Below are 17,866 nucleotides of genomic sequence, written 5' to 3'. Positions count from 1 at the left end.
CTCAAGTCATAATTCTGAGACAAAAAGTCACAATTATTTTATTTCATGGCAAAACAGGCTTCCATGGTATTAGAAAGTGCACTGGAGAAAAAAAATAAATAAAAAAATCCAAGCTTTATAAATCCAAGTTATAAGTTGTGTTTTGAAGTCGCTTTAAGACAGTCAAAACAATTCGCTCAGAAGGACAACAAGAACAATCAAAACTTGTAATTCCTACAAAGGAAAAGAGGAAATACCCGAGTAGAATGTGAGAATACTTATGAGATTACAGTTTGGATTAGTAAATGACACTTGATTCACATAAGGATCTTATTCAAAGCCCTGGAGCTAAGCTGTCTGTTGCTTAAGATTTTCCAGCTAAAAGCCCCTTCGAGATGGCATATAATGAGACTTTTAATGTCATTAGGGGATTGCTAAGGACAGACAATTACTTGCAGAAAGCATTTGAAGCATTTGAATGGAAGAGAGCATCTTGCTGGAGGCTGGGAGAGGATTCTCCTTAGCATGTCTTAGAGATGCTTACTGAAGAAGCCATTGTAATTAGTTCAAATGGTCACCAGGGAGAATTGGGGCTGAAGAGCTGCAACCCAAGGTCTTGGGAGAGAGAGGGAGAAGGGTAATAATTATGACAAAAGGCCCTTGCATGAATGTAAACAGTGCACTCTTTCATAATAGGCTTGATCAAATGGTTATTATTTTCATATTTGTAGACTTCATCCTTTTTAGTCCAAAACCCCCAACCTGCACAAAGGGGCAAATCGGTGACCCGGCCATGATTGAATTTGCTTTGTCACTCTATGTTATTGGTTTTACGTTCATTGATGCAAAACGCTCTAATTAAGACATTTAAGGTAAAAGAAGCATAACTTAATTTGGTAGACATGCAAATATTTCAAGACAGTTAATATAATTAGATTTTTTCTGTTGTAATTTTTAAGTACATGCACTTCTAATTAAATATAAAAAATAATTATACAATAAAGAATTGTCACAATACAGATCAATTGTGTAACAGATATCTTTAATTATTTCATTATTTATATTTTTTTTTTATATGTATTACTCTGCTTACAGTATTTTTCGCAGTAATCACATGGTGGATGCCAAAATCCATCATAATTTTATAAATAATACAGTTTTTGTGTGTGCGCGTGCCATGGAATGCAGTTGTAAGAGTTTTTAGGCAAGAATGTAGTTTGTGGTTTGTTAATAAAGACAATGTCTATTTGAAAATTTGCCAGGAGCTGCCTGCGGCCTTGTACAGAATTAAATTTTATTATTTAATATGTAGCAGCACATGACCAAGAATTCTGTTCATGGATTTTATTGCATGCAGATTGGCTCTGTAAGACTTCACAGGCCTTAAATGTGTTCAGCACACTGGAAAAACTTGCTAGAGTGACAGTGAAAAGAATCCCAATCTAAGCTCTGGGTACAAGAAACCTCCCTGTGGTGAAAGAAGGAACTCTCTCACTTTATTTCATGTTCTTCATGGATTTTAACCCAAGGCTACGTTGGAAATGGAATACTAGCTTATTTCATGTACTTGAGAAATATAGATTTTCTGTATATGGAAGGCTAAGAAAGGTTAAAACTATCTCTAAGAATAAGTGTATTTAGTCTAATAAATGCTGTATGACATAAATTGTGAATTATTTTAGCTAAAGCAGTTGTTTTTCTGGTCACCAACTTTTGGAGGGCGTATACAAAATGTGCCCATTTGGATCCATCAGTGCCCCAGCAAGTACATCAAGCTCATGTATTTTTTTTTTTTAATGGAGTATCAGTTGATGGAAGTCCTGTTGCTTCATTTTCTAGATTCCTCTCTGTCTGGATAAGTTCGGTACATGCATACTACCAAGTGGACTTTTTGTTTTTGAGCAGCATGTACTTTACCACAGCTTCGCTTTAATACTTAACAATAGTATCTTCCTTCAGTTTAGTTCCAACTTTGCTCTAACACCTGTTTGTAATTTTCAAGTGAACCAAAAGATTTTGATTCGTTCATTCAGGTGTGTTTGATTAGAGCTGGAACAAAATTTAGCAGTTTCATTTCCATGAGCAACACTGACACACCTTTCACATGATTTGTTCCATCAGATGCCTTGTCTTGGCTTGCCAACAGTGTTACACTGCTTTACTGCCTCTATAAAAATGATTTACGAGGAAATTGAGATAATTAGAACCGAATTGAGGTGACAGAAGCTCTTACGGGGCATCTGGTTATTATGCTGGGAAAGAAATGAGTTTGTTAATTTGTAAAGGACAAGAGTAATTAAGGCGCTAGGACTGACGCAGTTACTTAACTGAAGTTAATGGGGGAGGGACCAAGTAAATGCAAAACCTCACGCCTCGCTCCTTTGCAGTGTAGATCAGAGATGATAGGGCACGACTGAGCATACGCTAAGTTGTTTTTAAACACTAAGGCATGGCTAAGAACGTGACCATTGCCCCTAGTCATTTTCAGAAGGATCTTAGTATGACTAAAGGCTGTTATTACAAGGTCTCTAAATTACTTGCTTCTGATTGGGCAATCGTGGTTCTATAGTTTGTGTAATGGCCATTAAACTGGATGTCAAAGAACCTCCTTAAACATTCAATTCACTGCAGGCTCCAACTGAAATCGACAAAATGGCAGTATACTTTATTTCCTTTTTACATAGATTATGATTTTGGGGCAGATTATTATTGAATAAACGCATGGTTTCTTACACAATACTATATCATAGCAAAACATTTTAGAGTATATGATTATTACAACTAAAATTTGCATTAGATTTGCATTAGTTTGCCCACCTGGTTCAGCATTTCCACAGGTCACATGATAAAAGAGTTGTAAGACTTGTAGAAACAGTGATATCAGTGGTTTAACCATAAAGTTATGAAGCAACGAGAATCCTTTTTGTATGCAAAGAAAATAAAAATAAACACTTGATTCAACAATTTGTGTCCTCTTTGACTCTCCTTGTCACTGTAGCACCATTTTTGAGAGTATCTGCTGGACTGCAGTATCTGCAGATACACGTTGTTCTGTGTAAGCTGCGACACGCAGATTCTGGGTCGGTATATGATAAGCATATAACTTTTAGATGTATAAAATATGTAATGAATATAACATTTTCAAGGTCTTGACCATCTTATTGGGTTTTTGATTTTGATCGCCTGGATGTACATTTAACCGAATACACTTTTTAACACATTCAGATTGCTGGTAGGATACTTCGATGCAAATCAGCTTTGAAATGCTTTTGATCTATCTGATCGTAATTAAAGATAAATATGTGAGGTTTTATGCCTGAACCCAGTATCACAGTGCAGCTGTAATCCAGCATTGTACTTGATGGGCGAGAAGAAAAGGGTCACTTTATGAGGCAAAGAGTTGTTGGTTTGTGTTGCAGATGCTTATGTTGTCTCACTGGGAGTCTCAGTCTCCTACCCGATGGCCATGGCCTTTGTGGCTCTGACATCTCTCATATCTTTTATTTACTTGTTGTTCAGTGAAGACCTCCTTCAGGCGTTCACCGCCCTCAGGCTAGCTGCAGGCGATCAGCACAGACAGGTCACTACAGCTGGGGCCGTACCATCACTCCTGCGGCTCATACCTTCTCCTCCCCCAGCTGCTCCAAGAGCAGTCATTCACACCGTAAGTAACAATTAATAAGATGCATTATCCCACATTAAAACACATCTAGCCCATCAACGAGAAATACAAGTACCACTTTTCTGCTGTAATGATGCTGGTGCTCTGCTGGGATATCTGCGAAACTCGTTCAGACTTGACAACCGTGTAATGACGGAACTGTTACTACAGGAAACAACCCGCCATAGCTGTCTTTGTTGACTAGTCCTGATCCTTTATTTGAGAACATAATTCAACATTAAAAGTGTCTTTATTCCACCACATGCTGGCCTTGACATACCACTAGGAAGGGGCATAAAAGTAGGAAAATAAATTATTTAATAATTTAAATAATTAGTAATAAATTACATTTAAATTGTAGATAAAAATTATTTTATTTCAGACAGGAAAAATAAATTGGTCAGAGCAATGCAACAGTAAACGCAGGAGTAACAAGAAAAAAAGCTAATTATTTATCAGCAAATTATATTAGCTGTGGATTCAGACAAAACAAATATGGGCACAGTCACAATATACAATATTTAACAATATATAAATAATAATAATTATTATTGCTTGAACCCAACTGTTTTTAAATTACCACCAACAAAGAGAGGTTTTAGCCCCAGAATGAGACTATAAAGTATACTTCTGTTTTGACTTGAGCGTTTAGTGTATACATACATACAGTAGTGTGCACAAACACAGGTGCTCAAGAAAGTTTTATCCCCAAACATTGTTTACATTATTTCTGTTGAGAAGTTATGACCAATAATGTCTTTGTACTCATTTAAACTAGAGTGTCTCTTAACCCTCTTACACCAGGATTGTTGTTGTTGCAATATCCAGTATTTTGTTGTTGTTTCTTTTTCATCTGTGAAACAACAATCCGGAGTGCATTGCACGCATATAGTGTTTGCTTAAATAGCTTAATTTGGCAATGCAGCCTAAAGCTAACCAGATAAACTCTGACCTTGCTGTACTTTACAACATTGTACCAGGTGTCTGGGACCAGCAGGTTTTTTAGACCGGAACCACCTTTTCCTCAGTGGAAACATTCTTAACTTCAAGTTTGTGTCTATGGAAAGAGGTGTAGGTGAGAAACTTGGTGGTGAGGATTGACCACTCCCTTCTATTTGTCCAACCCCTTCAGCTCAGTGTTGGTCCATTATAGTTGATAGACGGTGCACTACTACTTTTGGTGAAGCTCCAGCGCTTGACTAGTTTTCCTGTGAAAATACTAACTGGGTTGTGCTTAGTGAAGCCTACAATTCCTTCGCAAGCAGCTGCATCCTTTCTTGAGATGTGGCTGCTTTTTCAGGGTGTGTGCTGTCAGGTCGTTGACAATGAGGACAAAAATCCCCTGTGATTAAAGAGCAGCAGTTAGACTTGGAATGCGGCCAATGGTTCAGTCCAACTGCTGAAAACCATTTCCATGAGACATTTCTGTTATCCGTTTGCTTTAGCACACTGTCATGCCATCAGCTTAGCTCTATGCTATTACAGCAAACAAATAAATAATGGTTTCTTGGAGGTTTTTTGTTGGATGATAAACACATTCGCTCAGCGGTCTATCATTTCTTCATGTTCGTCACATGCAGCCCCTACAGGTCTTAAGTCTTAAACATTTACTGTCTCGGTAATCGAGAGTGAAAGGTTTCGACCTTCATGACCGGGAGAAAATGGTACTTTCCTACCTGAGCTTCTTCCTGTTTTGTCCGAAAGAGTGATTCTGCTCAGGGCCGAGTAATGTGTGTACAAAGCCACAGTAATGCTTTTAAAATGCTTAAAAATAATCTGCAAACTTTTCAATGGCATGTGTTATAAGAACAACAACAACAAAATGGCCACCAAAAAGTCTTTGGGACTCAAATTCTGCAAAATTGCTAAAGAATTGTATCTTTAGCCTTACATTTACCATACTTTGCTACTTGTTATATATAAGGGGTCAATATTTTCTTCTTTAGCACTGGTTAGTTACCACATGCCAGTAGCTGCTGTAAATCCACCTTAAAGGAATAGTTGATCCAAAAATGAGAATTCTGTCATTCCTGTCCTCAAGTAGTTCCAAACCTGTATGCATTTCTTTGTTCTGCCAAACACAAAGGAAGATATTTTGAAGAAAGTTTGTAACCAAGCAGTTTCGGGTCACAGTTGACTTCCATAGTATTTCTTTTCCTACTATGGAAGTAAATGGTCGACTATTCATTTAATGTTGTTCTCGAGCTTTCTATTCACCAAAGAATCCTGGGGGAAAATTTGACCGTTTTCACAAAATTATTAAGTAGCACAAATGTTTTTAAAATTGATAATAGTTAAGTAAATCACTTTTTTGTCTTCACTTTATTGTTCTATAAAGGAAAAAATATATATAATAATAATCGCCATGTTTATTATTCATACATTGTCAGAGTTGAGTTACCTACATGTTTTTCCATAGAGAGCAAATAATTGGCTCATGGGATCTTATTTTACACGCAGACCTCTGACACTCATCAAGAAACAAAAAGGCAAATCATAACTAGGACAAAGGCCCGTGCTATCAGCACTAAGTGATTCATGCCAAGCCAATTATTTTAAGTGGAGACTTCATTAAGACATTAATTAAAGAGTGCCCTGATATGTCATGTTAGCTATTGAATGTTTTGTTAGAACCAAATGTTTTGTAGAATTATATTTTAAAATTTAATTATTCCAGTCGGTGCACCGCTCTATATACAGGTAGTCAGGTTGTTCTTTAGGAACCAACTGCAAGTGGGCATTAGTTAAAAATCACACAGTAACGCTTAAGCCACAGTTACACTAAACTTTGAGAATGCAACATTTGTATAAGACAAAGTGTTTGATTTATTCTCTGTAACTGGTTTCTTTACTTTTTAATTCAATTGCTTAAGTGGTATGACATAATACAATTCTATTGTTTCAGTTATGTTATGTATCATAAAAACAGCATGCGCAAAAATTAAAATACAAAATAACAAAATGATGTTCAAAGTCAGAACAGTTTAAAATGAGTGGCCTTTTAAAGCTAACAGTTAGAACTCGACCTTTCGTATTATTTGCATAAATTCAACACTATAATAGAAACAACTTTTAGAATGACCTTACAGGACAGTAAAATTATACCTTTAACGGACAAGTTGAAGCTGTAAAGATGTAGGATACTTAGGGAACAATTATATATGAACTACAATATTTGTCAATTCATCATTTGAACAAGTGTCACCTTTTAGAAAGCGATTATCTCAGATTTCATATCAAATGTATATGTGCTACTATACTCTTGGGACAGAAGGCAACATTTCCAGTTTTTGTTTAGTCATGTAACTGTAACATTTTTCAATGCTCAAACAAATAAAAAAAATGTCTCCTGCCAAAGGAGGGCTGACCCTTAAACACTGCTTCATGAGTTCAGTATAGCTTGTAAAAATTGCTTACATTTAGATGGCTAAGAATTATGTTAAATACAAAAAAAAGTTTAATAATTGTGCCTAAAACTATATGAAGGTCAGTGTACTTCCCAACACAAATAGCCTGTCAAAGACTTTGTCAAACCACAACTCCATCTGACCAGGCAGTTAACCTTTTCTTTCAAGAGTCATTCAACTCTGTAAAACTCTCCCTTAAAATCACCTCATACATCTGTGCTTTCTTTTGAACAATGTTCCTTAGACCACGTACAACCTTAGAATGTAAATAGACAAATAAGCGGCGTCCAATATCACAGGGTTTGTCAGCGCCCTAGTATAAATATGATGTACGATCCAAGCAATAGATGTGACCTTGTCAAAGGCGGCACCTAAAATGTTGATGAATGAAAGGAGAGGGGGATAAGGTAAAGTAGGCAGGTGATGGGAGGGTGACAGTGATGGAGAACGCTCTCAGAAAACGCTGCTGTTTGGGGTGACAGGTGTTCGAGAGATCCCTCAGTCGTAGGTTCCAGCACGAAGAGGAGCGATCGGAGGCATTTAGCGGGGAAGGAGCCAGATTCTTCCAACGGTCATTTAATGAGAGGGAGGTGGTATCGGAGCGTGAGGTATCTATAAGCTATGTAAAGGCTGATAGGACGTTTCCAAGTCTGAAGATAGCTTTGATAGTTGGACACCAGCCAACCTAAAGTTAATAACTAGTCATAGGATACTTTTATTTTACATACACTATGTCTATCACATAACTGCGACATGGTGCTATCTTTTCATGGTGTCGTCACATACATCAGGTGAAATCTAAGCTGACTTCTAACTAATTCCCTCAAGAGATGTATTGGGGGGTTTCTATTACTATATTACCCTCATAAGGCTTGCTATCTCACGCCAAGATGCAACCTTAAGCAAGGACTCTGGAAATATCCGTCACATGGAATGAGCAGTCTGGCATGAGCTGGAAATAAATCATTTAGCTTGTATAAACTATCAGCGGGTTGGGAAGTTTATGAACTTCGAGGTGCATTGGGTCATTAATCATAACTGAGGCTGAGGACTTAAGAGGAGATTCTCCCACCCACGCTCACCCTCTCTCTATAGCTCTTTCTTCGTCTTCTACTCCTCATCCTCCCCTGTATTGTACATCCCACACTCCTTTGACAGCAGATTTTAAAAAATGATGTCAAAAGGTGATAATTCAGGGAGAGAATGGGGTTGGAATAGATGGATTAGCCTGGTATCTAGAGGTTGGATGTCAACCCCCAGCGTTCTGCTTTCTTTACCCTCTTTACACCTGTAATGGAGTGGTCAGAAGTAAATGGGGGTTAGTTTGAAAAGCTCTTACTCTGTGGAACAAAACTTTAACTTCCTGTCCACTAGTTAAAGAACAAAAACCAGCGTTGTGCCACTTAGATATGTTCGGTCGTCAGTCATGGAGCAGTAAACAAAAGGGGTTCGTTTGAAACAGGTTTATCAGGTTTACTGTTGCCACCAGGTACCGTGCAACCAAACACCAGTTAGGACAGGTGAAAATTGTCCTCTTTCAATTTCAGTGTCATGTCAATTTCAGTGCAATTTGGCTACTCTGGGTTTTTTTTTTGACAGTCTTTAGAATTCTATAAGTAGCTTTGCTACTACATGTGAACCAATTCTCAATAATTTGCAACTGCATGTCTACTAACTCTCAAGAGTGGACTGTTAGGGTAGGTTCAGGGTTAGAATAAGTTGACATGCTTGCAAAGTTTCTCATAGTCAGTATGTTATGGACCCATCAAAATAAAGTGTTTTAAGTGAAGATATTAAGCAGACAATCTAGTAATACTCTAATGACTGCTAGGTGGCATGTAGTTGCAAAGTTACATACTCTTAGTATGTCTAAAGTGGACTATCGAAATAAAAAGTTACCTTTTTTATCTCCTTTAAAATTTCTATATTTTCTTAAAGATTAATAAGTATGACATAGAAGGGCGTTTAGCTAGCAACGATTAGCTTGATGCCATGATTTTTACTGTATTATTTAGACCAAACTTTAATACATTTTTAACACATTGTATTGAGATTTCACACCGTATTAGTTAAGACTCTTATGTGCATAAGATGTGATATAATAAGATTAAAACAGGTTTTAAATTTTTCTTTGGGAAAAAAACAGCTGGGCTATGTTTGGAGACCAACTTAAACCCATCAAGATCATTTTATATCAGCATATCAACTTAGGATGGTTTAACAAAAGACTTCTTTTTAAATAACATACTGTCTATTTAATTGCTTCAATAAACAGTTGGTGTTCAAAATCAACATATTTCTCTCATTTGGTTTACAATATAAATGCACCTTAAAAAGCGATGCTAACCTGCTTTCAATGTGTCTGGTTATTCCTTTACCCGGGGTTAAATTGGCACATAACCTGAGGTTAAAAAGATGTTAACCCAGGGTTAAAAGACTATTGGATGCATACAGTAGACCTGTTTTATATGCATGTTAGATATTTATTAAAAATATTTGAATATTCCTAACATCGCATTCAGAGAAGTCAACACCTCTATGCTCATACCGAAACTTGAGAAAGACAATGGGGTCAGTGTTCACACAAAAAAAAAATCTTCATGCCGTTGGGAAAATTAGAGCTTTAATTAAATATGCTCCGTAGTCCGGGGTTCAAAGATCCTTGGCTCCTTGGTGAAGGCAGTCCATCTGTCCAGCAATCCCTCCAATTCCCACCCACCACCTTTAATTAGTGGTGGATACCCGTGCCTCTCACTAGCTGATCCCATCGCACGCGCAGAGAAAAGTGAAAGAGTGAAGGAATCCATCTGTCTTCTGCCTATGGTGAAGAATCACAGATTAACACACTTCTGTCCATTGAATGCTGGGAATTCCTCTCCTCGGGTGTGAGCCAGAGGATCCGCAGCTGTTTCGGCTATTAATAAATGTGGCGTGTGCATGCGCGTGTCTCTGTGTGTTTGTTTGGATAGTGTGACTGCCAAAGCGTGGCCTTGAGTGTAAGTCCAATCGTTAGAAAGCAGCGCCTTGAGAAATTGAGTTGAGAGCAGAGGAGTGTAAACTGCTCTTTGAGCCGTAATCCTACAGTGGGCCTGTGATCTCTAGTAATCACTCCTTCTGTTCATTCTCATCTCACTTGATCATGATCTTCTAAAATTCCAAAAGACATGAGGAAGTACGAACATGAGCACCTACACGATTCTACACACAGGCTGTTGAGCATTTGCTCATGAAGAGAAATTCAGATAACGGTGCCTGATGAGGATGTTTTGAATCCGAGTGCTTCAGCCTGATTACATTCAATATGTTTGGCACTGATTGGTTTAAGCAATTAGCAATGATGTATTAGCGACCAAAGCGTGCAGGTTTCTGTGCACGTTTCCAGCTCAACACCCACCAGAGAACCCCAAAGAATATTTAACTGTCAATACAGCGATATATATATCCTTTTTATAACTTTTTCTTTCAAAAGGTGTAAAATAAAAATATTTTCAAATGAATTCCCCATTTTAAAAAGTGAGCATAATCACTTTGGCTGTATCAAAACATTGCCCTGTCCTCTTGACATAGCGACATGGCTTAACCAATAACATGAGATTAGAGTCTGGCCTTCTGTTTTTTCTGACCAATAAAAAACATAGATTTGGGAAATCTGTTTGTGTTGTAATTTTACCCATAAATATATTTATGACATCATCTAATGTCCAAACTCATTTAACGCTGCATTTGAGGACTGAGTTCCCAACTGAGACTTCGCAACTGAAAAGGTGCTGAAGTGTTTTTTGTGCAGATTTTCACAAGGACAGTGCTAACAGTGTTGTGTTTTTGAGACCCATTTAGTATACCTTTCTGTGAAGGTACCAAATCCCAGGCATGTTGTTAATAAGCAGGCTCTTTAGCACCTTGTAAATGTGGAATGTCATATTCAAAATGTCGTACATGACTTTTGAAAGATTTCTCTTATTTCTTTCTCAGTAACATTTCTTTCAGCTAACTCAAACCTTCTTTCAGCTTTGCTCAATTCATTGAAGCGTCTGTAGTTCATTTGTATGTATGCACTTTTCAGACAATTTGAAATTTCTTCAAGGAAAATGGTTAATTAAAAGTTAATCTACATAGAATTTTCTTTGGTATGCTTAAAAAGGCAAGACAAAATCATTTGCCTTTAAAAAAATCACTCATCCAGGTAGTATGAATCAAGGAAATGTCTCCTTTCTTTATGTGACATTGTATATGCTACCATTATCTCAGGAGGTTTAAGAGAGGATTGTCAAGCGTGGACAACCTCAAGGCTGTAAGTCCATCTCCAGAGACCTTGATGTGCATATTTCCATCATATGTGAGTCACAGAGTGTTCAACTCCTGTCATCTGCTATCTAACTTTTTTTCTAGAAACATAAGATGACTGAATGCCTCAGAGAGAAAAATATAAAAGCACTAAGAAACCTGGAGAACTAGGTGGATGGATGGATGGATGGATGGCAGAAAAAATAGTCCAAATTCACAATTGCAGATTACTTAAAGAAGCAATTCACCCAAAATTGAAAAGTCACCCTTATTCACCTTCATTTACTCACCCTTGAGTAGTTACAAATCTGTATGAATTTCTTTGTTCTGTAAAAAAAAAAATACTATGAAAATAGGAAAAACAATACTATGGAAGTCAATGCTGACCCAGAACAGCCTGGTTACAAACGTTCTTCAAAATATAATTCACAAAGGTTTGCAACTACTCAGGGATAAGTAAATGATGACAGAATTTTCATTTTTCTGATCAACTATTCCTTTAATGCCAGAGATAGTTAGTCTACACAAATTTACACAGAATCACAACTGCTGTACATGATGTATCATACTGTCTAATGTTGATTATTGATTCACATGCACAAGAGTCACTCTGACTGATATGAAAGATAACCAAAACAGTCATATTACTGTATCATTTTTAAAACATGACAATAGTTTACAGTAATTTACAGCTGACACGTTAAATTGTGTTATTTCTATATTAATAATGCTAAGTATACAGCATCTGACAAATCTTCTGTGAACATGAAAGAAGTTTTATAAGAATGTTGCATGTTTCCTGGGGCCCTTCACTGAAGGTCATTAACATAGAGAATGCGTGGTGCGATCCTCAGACGCTGTTAAAATAGAATGCTGTAATGCTCTTAAAATAGAACAGAATTAGAAAACATTACGAGGTGGCTTTTGCAGCAGGAAAAAAAGCCCTCATGCCAGCTGAATGCAAAGCATGGGACAGACTATTCTTTTAGGCCCATCGTATATCACAGCGACTATCAAAAAAAGGTCACCCGTGTCTCGCACCTACAAAACACTTCTGCTTCTACAACTGAAGGGTAAAGAAGAGGCCTACTTGCTCAGGAAATTTCAAACCATTGTACCTAAAGAAGAAAGAAGCCTTTGAATGAATGCAGATTCCTTTCAAAGCAAAAGAAGGTGTCTTCAGATTTTTGTTCACGCCATCTTGTGTCCAACACAATTCCCTTTTCTTCGGATACTCAAGTGTTCTATTGTAGGGCGCTCTCATACGCTTATCATCAGAGCGCATACGGAAACTAACACCCAAGAGCGGACACACACGTACGTGCACGCACATTCACACCTTGCAGAGCATCATTCAGATGCACTTCCCCAAAAAGTGAACGTCCAACACACTCACACAGACTCACACACAAACTCATGGGCAAACATTTTCATGGCTGTCAGCAGGGACAAACATGTCGAGGGCTATAAAATTTACATATATGCTAAACACTTGAGTGGCAAATGCAATGTGCTAATACTGAGCTGATGAGATAAAGCAAAGGTGGAACTGACACAAGCCCCCTCTCAGCGCAAGTCAAAGTCAAACCCTGTCTCTCTCTCTCTCAGCTCCTCCACACGTTTGTCTGGCCGGATTAGCGCTAGTGTATTTACACGGGCATCTCTCTCTCACTCTCCCTGTTTCCCTTTCTTTCTCTCGCCCTCTGTCTTTCTCCCTCGCTCCCGTTCCCTGCGAAACAGATGCAGCCATTGATTAATGGGCTGATGGTGGTTAAAAAGTCGAAAATGTCAGCGAGTATCTTCTCCAGCAGTGTCACTCTCCTCTGCAACAGAACAATGCTTCTAACTGAGGAGCGGGGCCACGTGCCAAGTATTCCTCACAATGGGAGGTCATGTGCCCGCTCCCCTACTGCAAGTAGGCAGATATGTATACATCTACATAAGGACAAACTTGGAGGTTGGGTGGTAGTTGATGGGAGGGAGCGGTGGTTGAGGGGTTGGGAGTGTGCTGTGGCTCGATACGGGCTAATAATAGGGCATCACATGGGTACGTCAAGTCAGTTCGGACAAGTCCTTGCTGGCAGAGGTTAATCAAAGTGCTTAGAATTAAGGACCTTTTTTTTCACACTGTTGCCCGCTAACGCTTCCAGTTCAGAACAAGGCTTAGGGGCAATGCACATGTGATGGGAATGACATCGACAATCTGAGGCCCAGCGCCCCCGAAATAACCTTCAGATTTCAATACCATCGATCAGGGGGAGGAATGAGTGCCTTCTGCCCGCATTCTCCACCAGGACTAATTAAAGAATAGCCAGCTAATCGCGTGAATGGCTCAACCCTAACTTCTCTCTCCTACCGCCCCAGAGTGAACGGAAGGAAGTTTGAGGTCGAAGTTAGTGCTCTTGTTCTTCTTTAACCGCGCTGTGCACTCTGAGCGCGGGACAGCGGGATGAACCGAAGCCACCGCCGGCAGAAAGATTCGAACGATCTTTTTTAATTGCACATCGCATTAGTCTGCATGGCTTGAGAAAAGGGAGGCCATCGGATTGGGCGGGGTTGGGCAGTTTGAAAGATATTCGATTCAAAGTTGGAGACATCAAGATGAGAAATGCGTTAACGCTCTAGATAATGTTGCTTTAGAATAGCTATTCTTGTGCTATTAGCATAAATGCTGCTTGTGTCCGTGTATATGCACGTATGTGTGTGTGTGTGAGAACAGAAGTTTGAGTATTAGCGAGTTAAATGTGTGTGTCGTTTGACCTTGGTCACTGCTAGAGAGGCCTAGTTTCTTGCCAAACTAATCAATAAGCCAAACAGGCAGAAGATGAGTATTTAGAGCATGGGAAGCTAAAGTCAAACACAGATAGGTTATCTACCCAGCCCAGAGCGCACTCCTGTGCAAATATTTTGCTAACAAATTTTTCATGGTAACTTGCTTATAAAACGATGTCACTCTCTTCCTCTTTATCCCCAACCTCTTCTCTCTCTCTCTCTCTCTTTGCTTTCCCCGTCTCTCATCATCCAGTGAGTATGGAAAGACTGCTGGAGCCACGTGGCTTAGTGGCCATGTATCACAATGTTACCACAGGTCAACAACTTGTCTCTAGGGATCAGTCAAACAGACAGAGGGAATTAGAGTCATGGAGCAGACATAAGCCTTTCATATTCATATGGAAAAACTGGGGGATCCGATGCAGGGACAGGGTTAATATGTTACTCTTCAAACCCTTTGATTTAGCGGACAAGGTTTGCACCATTGTTTACCTGAAGTGCATCTGAAGTGCGGCAACCAAATTAAAATCTTTTACATGTTTAATCACACATACATTAACATAATGTTGAACCTTTAACATAAATAAATGAGGCTGTATTTTGTTGTTTGTCCAAGTTTACTTTTAAATTTTATTTTATTTGTCCTCTCTTTTATTTTATTTTATTTTTCCTCAACTTATGTTTACTTTTAACTAGTAAACTAACTAATTAACTAAAACCAGTGTGAGAAATTGGATCACAATGGGTTTTCTTCACTTTTTTGTGACAAGTAGTACTAATATTCTAAAAAGAAAATGTGTTTTTTTTTTTTTTATTGATTCATTCAGTGGCGAGTAAAGGCTAGAATACTCTACATAACAGAACAGAAAATCTGAACAGATTTTACAACACTAGGAATCATACATTTGCCAACTTTCTAAATGGTTACAGAGAAAAACTGGGCATCATAAACTAAATGACTGCGGATCACACAGTACCGGACTTTTAAGTTGTTCCGAACACAACAAACTGACGCAGAAACATGTGTCTCATTGCTAAGATGACAAATCAAAATTATATGCGTTCTATAATCAGCTCAAAATATCAAACATGTCTGATATGCTCTGACTGGATGGATTCAGAAGAATAAAAATTTTAAAAAAAAACCAAATACTGATCATCATTTCTGTGAAATCTCACAGTGTCCAAAATCTGACAACTGGCTCAGAAACTAGCGTCAACTTGTCCCAGACTTGTCCAGAAATCTGGGTAAAAGTCATGTAGTGTATTCTGCTCTTAAGAAATATTTATGGCCAGTAAATATTCTAATCCACCTGCTATTGGAAGGTGTGGCCAAAAGCTAATTTTGGATCGTGACTTCATTCATTTATCCTCTTTGAGGTTAAAATAGTGTTCTAAGAAAGTTTCCTCCCACTGGGTATGATTTTATGCCAGTGTTGTTCGAAGCATGATGCACATGTAAGTGTGAGATGAACTGCTCAGAATATCGCTGGCAACAAAGAAAACAGAGAGAACTACATTTCCAGTTGAGATGAATTGAGTTTTGTTTGCTCAGCTGACGCCACACTACAAGCCAGCGTGCTGATATAAAAAGAACCTGTCCCACTATTTACATTTATTTTCATAAAGTCTGTCATTATGTCTTTAATTGTAAGTCAAGGCTATGATCATTGCTGATGGTAGACAAGAGCAAACAATGGTGTTTTGAAGACTACAGCAATTTCTCCTCTAAAATCTTGCCTCAGGCGAAAATGTTGTCTCCGCAGCATTTTTTAAGACGTCGAGAATACTGTTGTTAGAAAACAACTCCTTTTTGCGCTGTATAAACAAATTGTGACCTATTAATGTCTTGTTAGATTAAATAGCTGTCCTTCTGTCCTGGATAAAATCCTGTAGCCTATTAGCAAAATGACTTTCACATCGCTTGGATGCCTCCTGTTTGTTTGCTTATTTTCATTTGTTTTCCCTTATTGTTATTCTGTTGGTTAACAGCGAACATGCATTCTCAGACTATACAGTACAGAATGAGTGTATCATAAATTTGTTTTTCTCTATTACCTCTCGCTCTCCTTTCGCAGTAAGATTTGTGGCAGTAAAGTATGTGATCCTCGGCAGGAATCATCTCCTCTAACATATGGGTGTCTCCTGGTCCAAAAGGCTTCTCTGTGGGCCAGGTGGGCATCTGCTCCTTAACATTCACACAGAGGAGACTGCTTTGCCTTCAGCAAGATGGACACAACAAACGGTCATCTTTACTGACTGAGACCTATTTTACATAAAGACAACTTTAACAAAGCTTCAACTTTCATTCGCCTTCGTACAGTAAATATCCAAATCATCTAAATGATACAGAAAACCTAAACGCAGGCGTAGCTTAATGTATTAGTTCAGCAGTGTCTGTCAGAGCAATTCAAGTCTGTAGGGCATTTGTTGTGCTATGTGTTTTATCCCATAGACTCCTGTTGTTTGTGCGCAACTGTAAAGGCTTTTACCCAAAGTGTTTTACATTGCTTTTGATGTACATATTTTATCAGTTCAAATATTCCCCAGGAATTAAATCCATGATTGTTGTGTTGCAAGCACAATCAGCAGCTATTGTTTGAGCTGCCACTGTTTTGATAAAATACTGTAAATGGAAAATACAGTAAATGGAAAAAAAATACTGTAAATGAAACAACCATAAAATATAAGAAAAACTTATTTAAAGCTGCACAATGGGTCAAATGTTTGACATAATATTTATCTGTTTGTTTATTTATGTTCCGCAAGGACCCATTAAATTGATTAAAAATGACGGTAATGTCTTTGTTAACACTTTATTTTAAGGTGTCCTTGTTATACGTTACTTGCACTTAAAATATAAGAATTAATTAGGCATAAATATAATAGCAATTAATTATACATAATTACATGCAAGTAACCCTAAACTAAATCATAATCCTAACCCCAACATGTAGATAATTAAAATTAGTTAGTACTTAAATGTATAATTACACTGTAACAAGGATACCTTAAAATTACCATGAATTTTATGATAATATTAGTGCTGTCAAACGATAATGATTAATTGCATTATTTGTTTACATATGTGTACTGTTTATATTTATTATGTATACACACACACAAAATATTTTAGAAAAAAGTGTTATGTTTATATTCTTAAAATATTGCTATAATATAAATCGTGATATAAATACAATATAAATATGTTTAAATATATACTGTGTGTGTGTGTGTGTGTGTGTGCATGTGTATGTGTATGTGTATGTGTATGTGTTTTCTATAATAAATATACACAGTACGTTATATGAACAATTAAAAAAAAATGTATTAATAATTTGACAGCAATAGATTATGCAAAAGATTTCTTTTAGAAATAAATGCTGCTCTTTCTCTCATTTTTTTTATCAAATAATTCTAAAAATAAGCCTGCAGTTTCTACACTTCATTAAGCAGGACAATCATTTTCAAATGTGATAATAAGAAATGCTTCTTGATCACCAAATCAGCATAGCAGAATGATTTCTCAAGTATCATGTAACACTAAAGACTGGATTAATGGCTGCTGAAAATTGATGGACTGCACATTACTCAGCAAATACATTCCCTTTAACGATCCATTATTAAATTATTCCATGCTAAACAGCAGTGACACATTTTCACAGGAGAAGGGTGACAGATCCTGATGCATGTCTCTCACTTCATTAAGTTGTCTTGTGAGGGTTTCACTGTAATCCTACGGCAAGTGCTGCCAGAGTTTAAT

At 37.6% G+C, this 17,866-nt stretch overlaps 1 long non-coding RNA gene across 1 annotated transcript; it reads right to left on the bottom strand.

Annotated features, from left to right (window-relative positions):
* Positions 1-9,509: 9,509 nt before the first annotated feature.
* LOC122361847 lies at positions 9,510-17,259 on the bottom strand. The gene is made up of 2 exons (XR_006253034.1): positions 16,162-17,259; positions 9,510-9,865 (listed from the first exon to the last, which is right to left on the bottom strand). It is a non-coding gene; the product is annotated as an uncharacterized LOC122361847 (long non-coding RNA).
* Positions 17,260-17,866: the final 607 nt, after the last annotated feature.

The sequence above is a fragment of the Puntigrus tetrazona genome, chromosome 17, assembly GCF_018831695.1.
Source record: "Puntigrus tetrazona isolate hp1 chromosome 17, ASM1883169v1, whole genome shotgun sequence".
NCBI lineage: Eukaryota > Metazoa > Chordata > Actinopteri > Cypriniformes > Cyprinidae > Puntigrus > Puntigrus tetrazona.
This window is presented reverse-complemented; position numbering and strand designations above follow the sequence as displayed.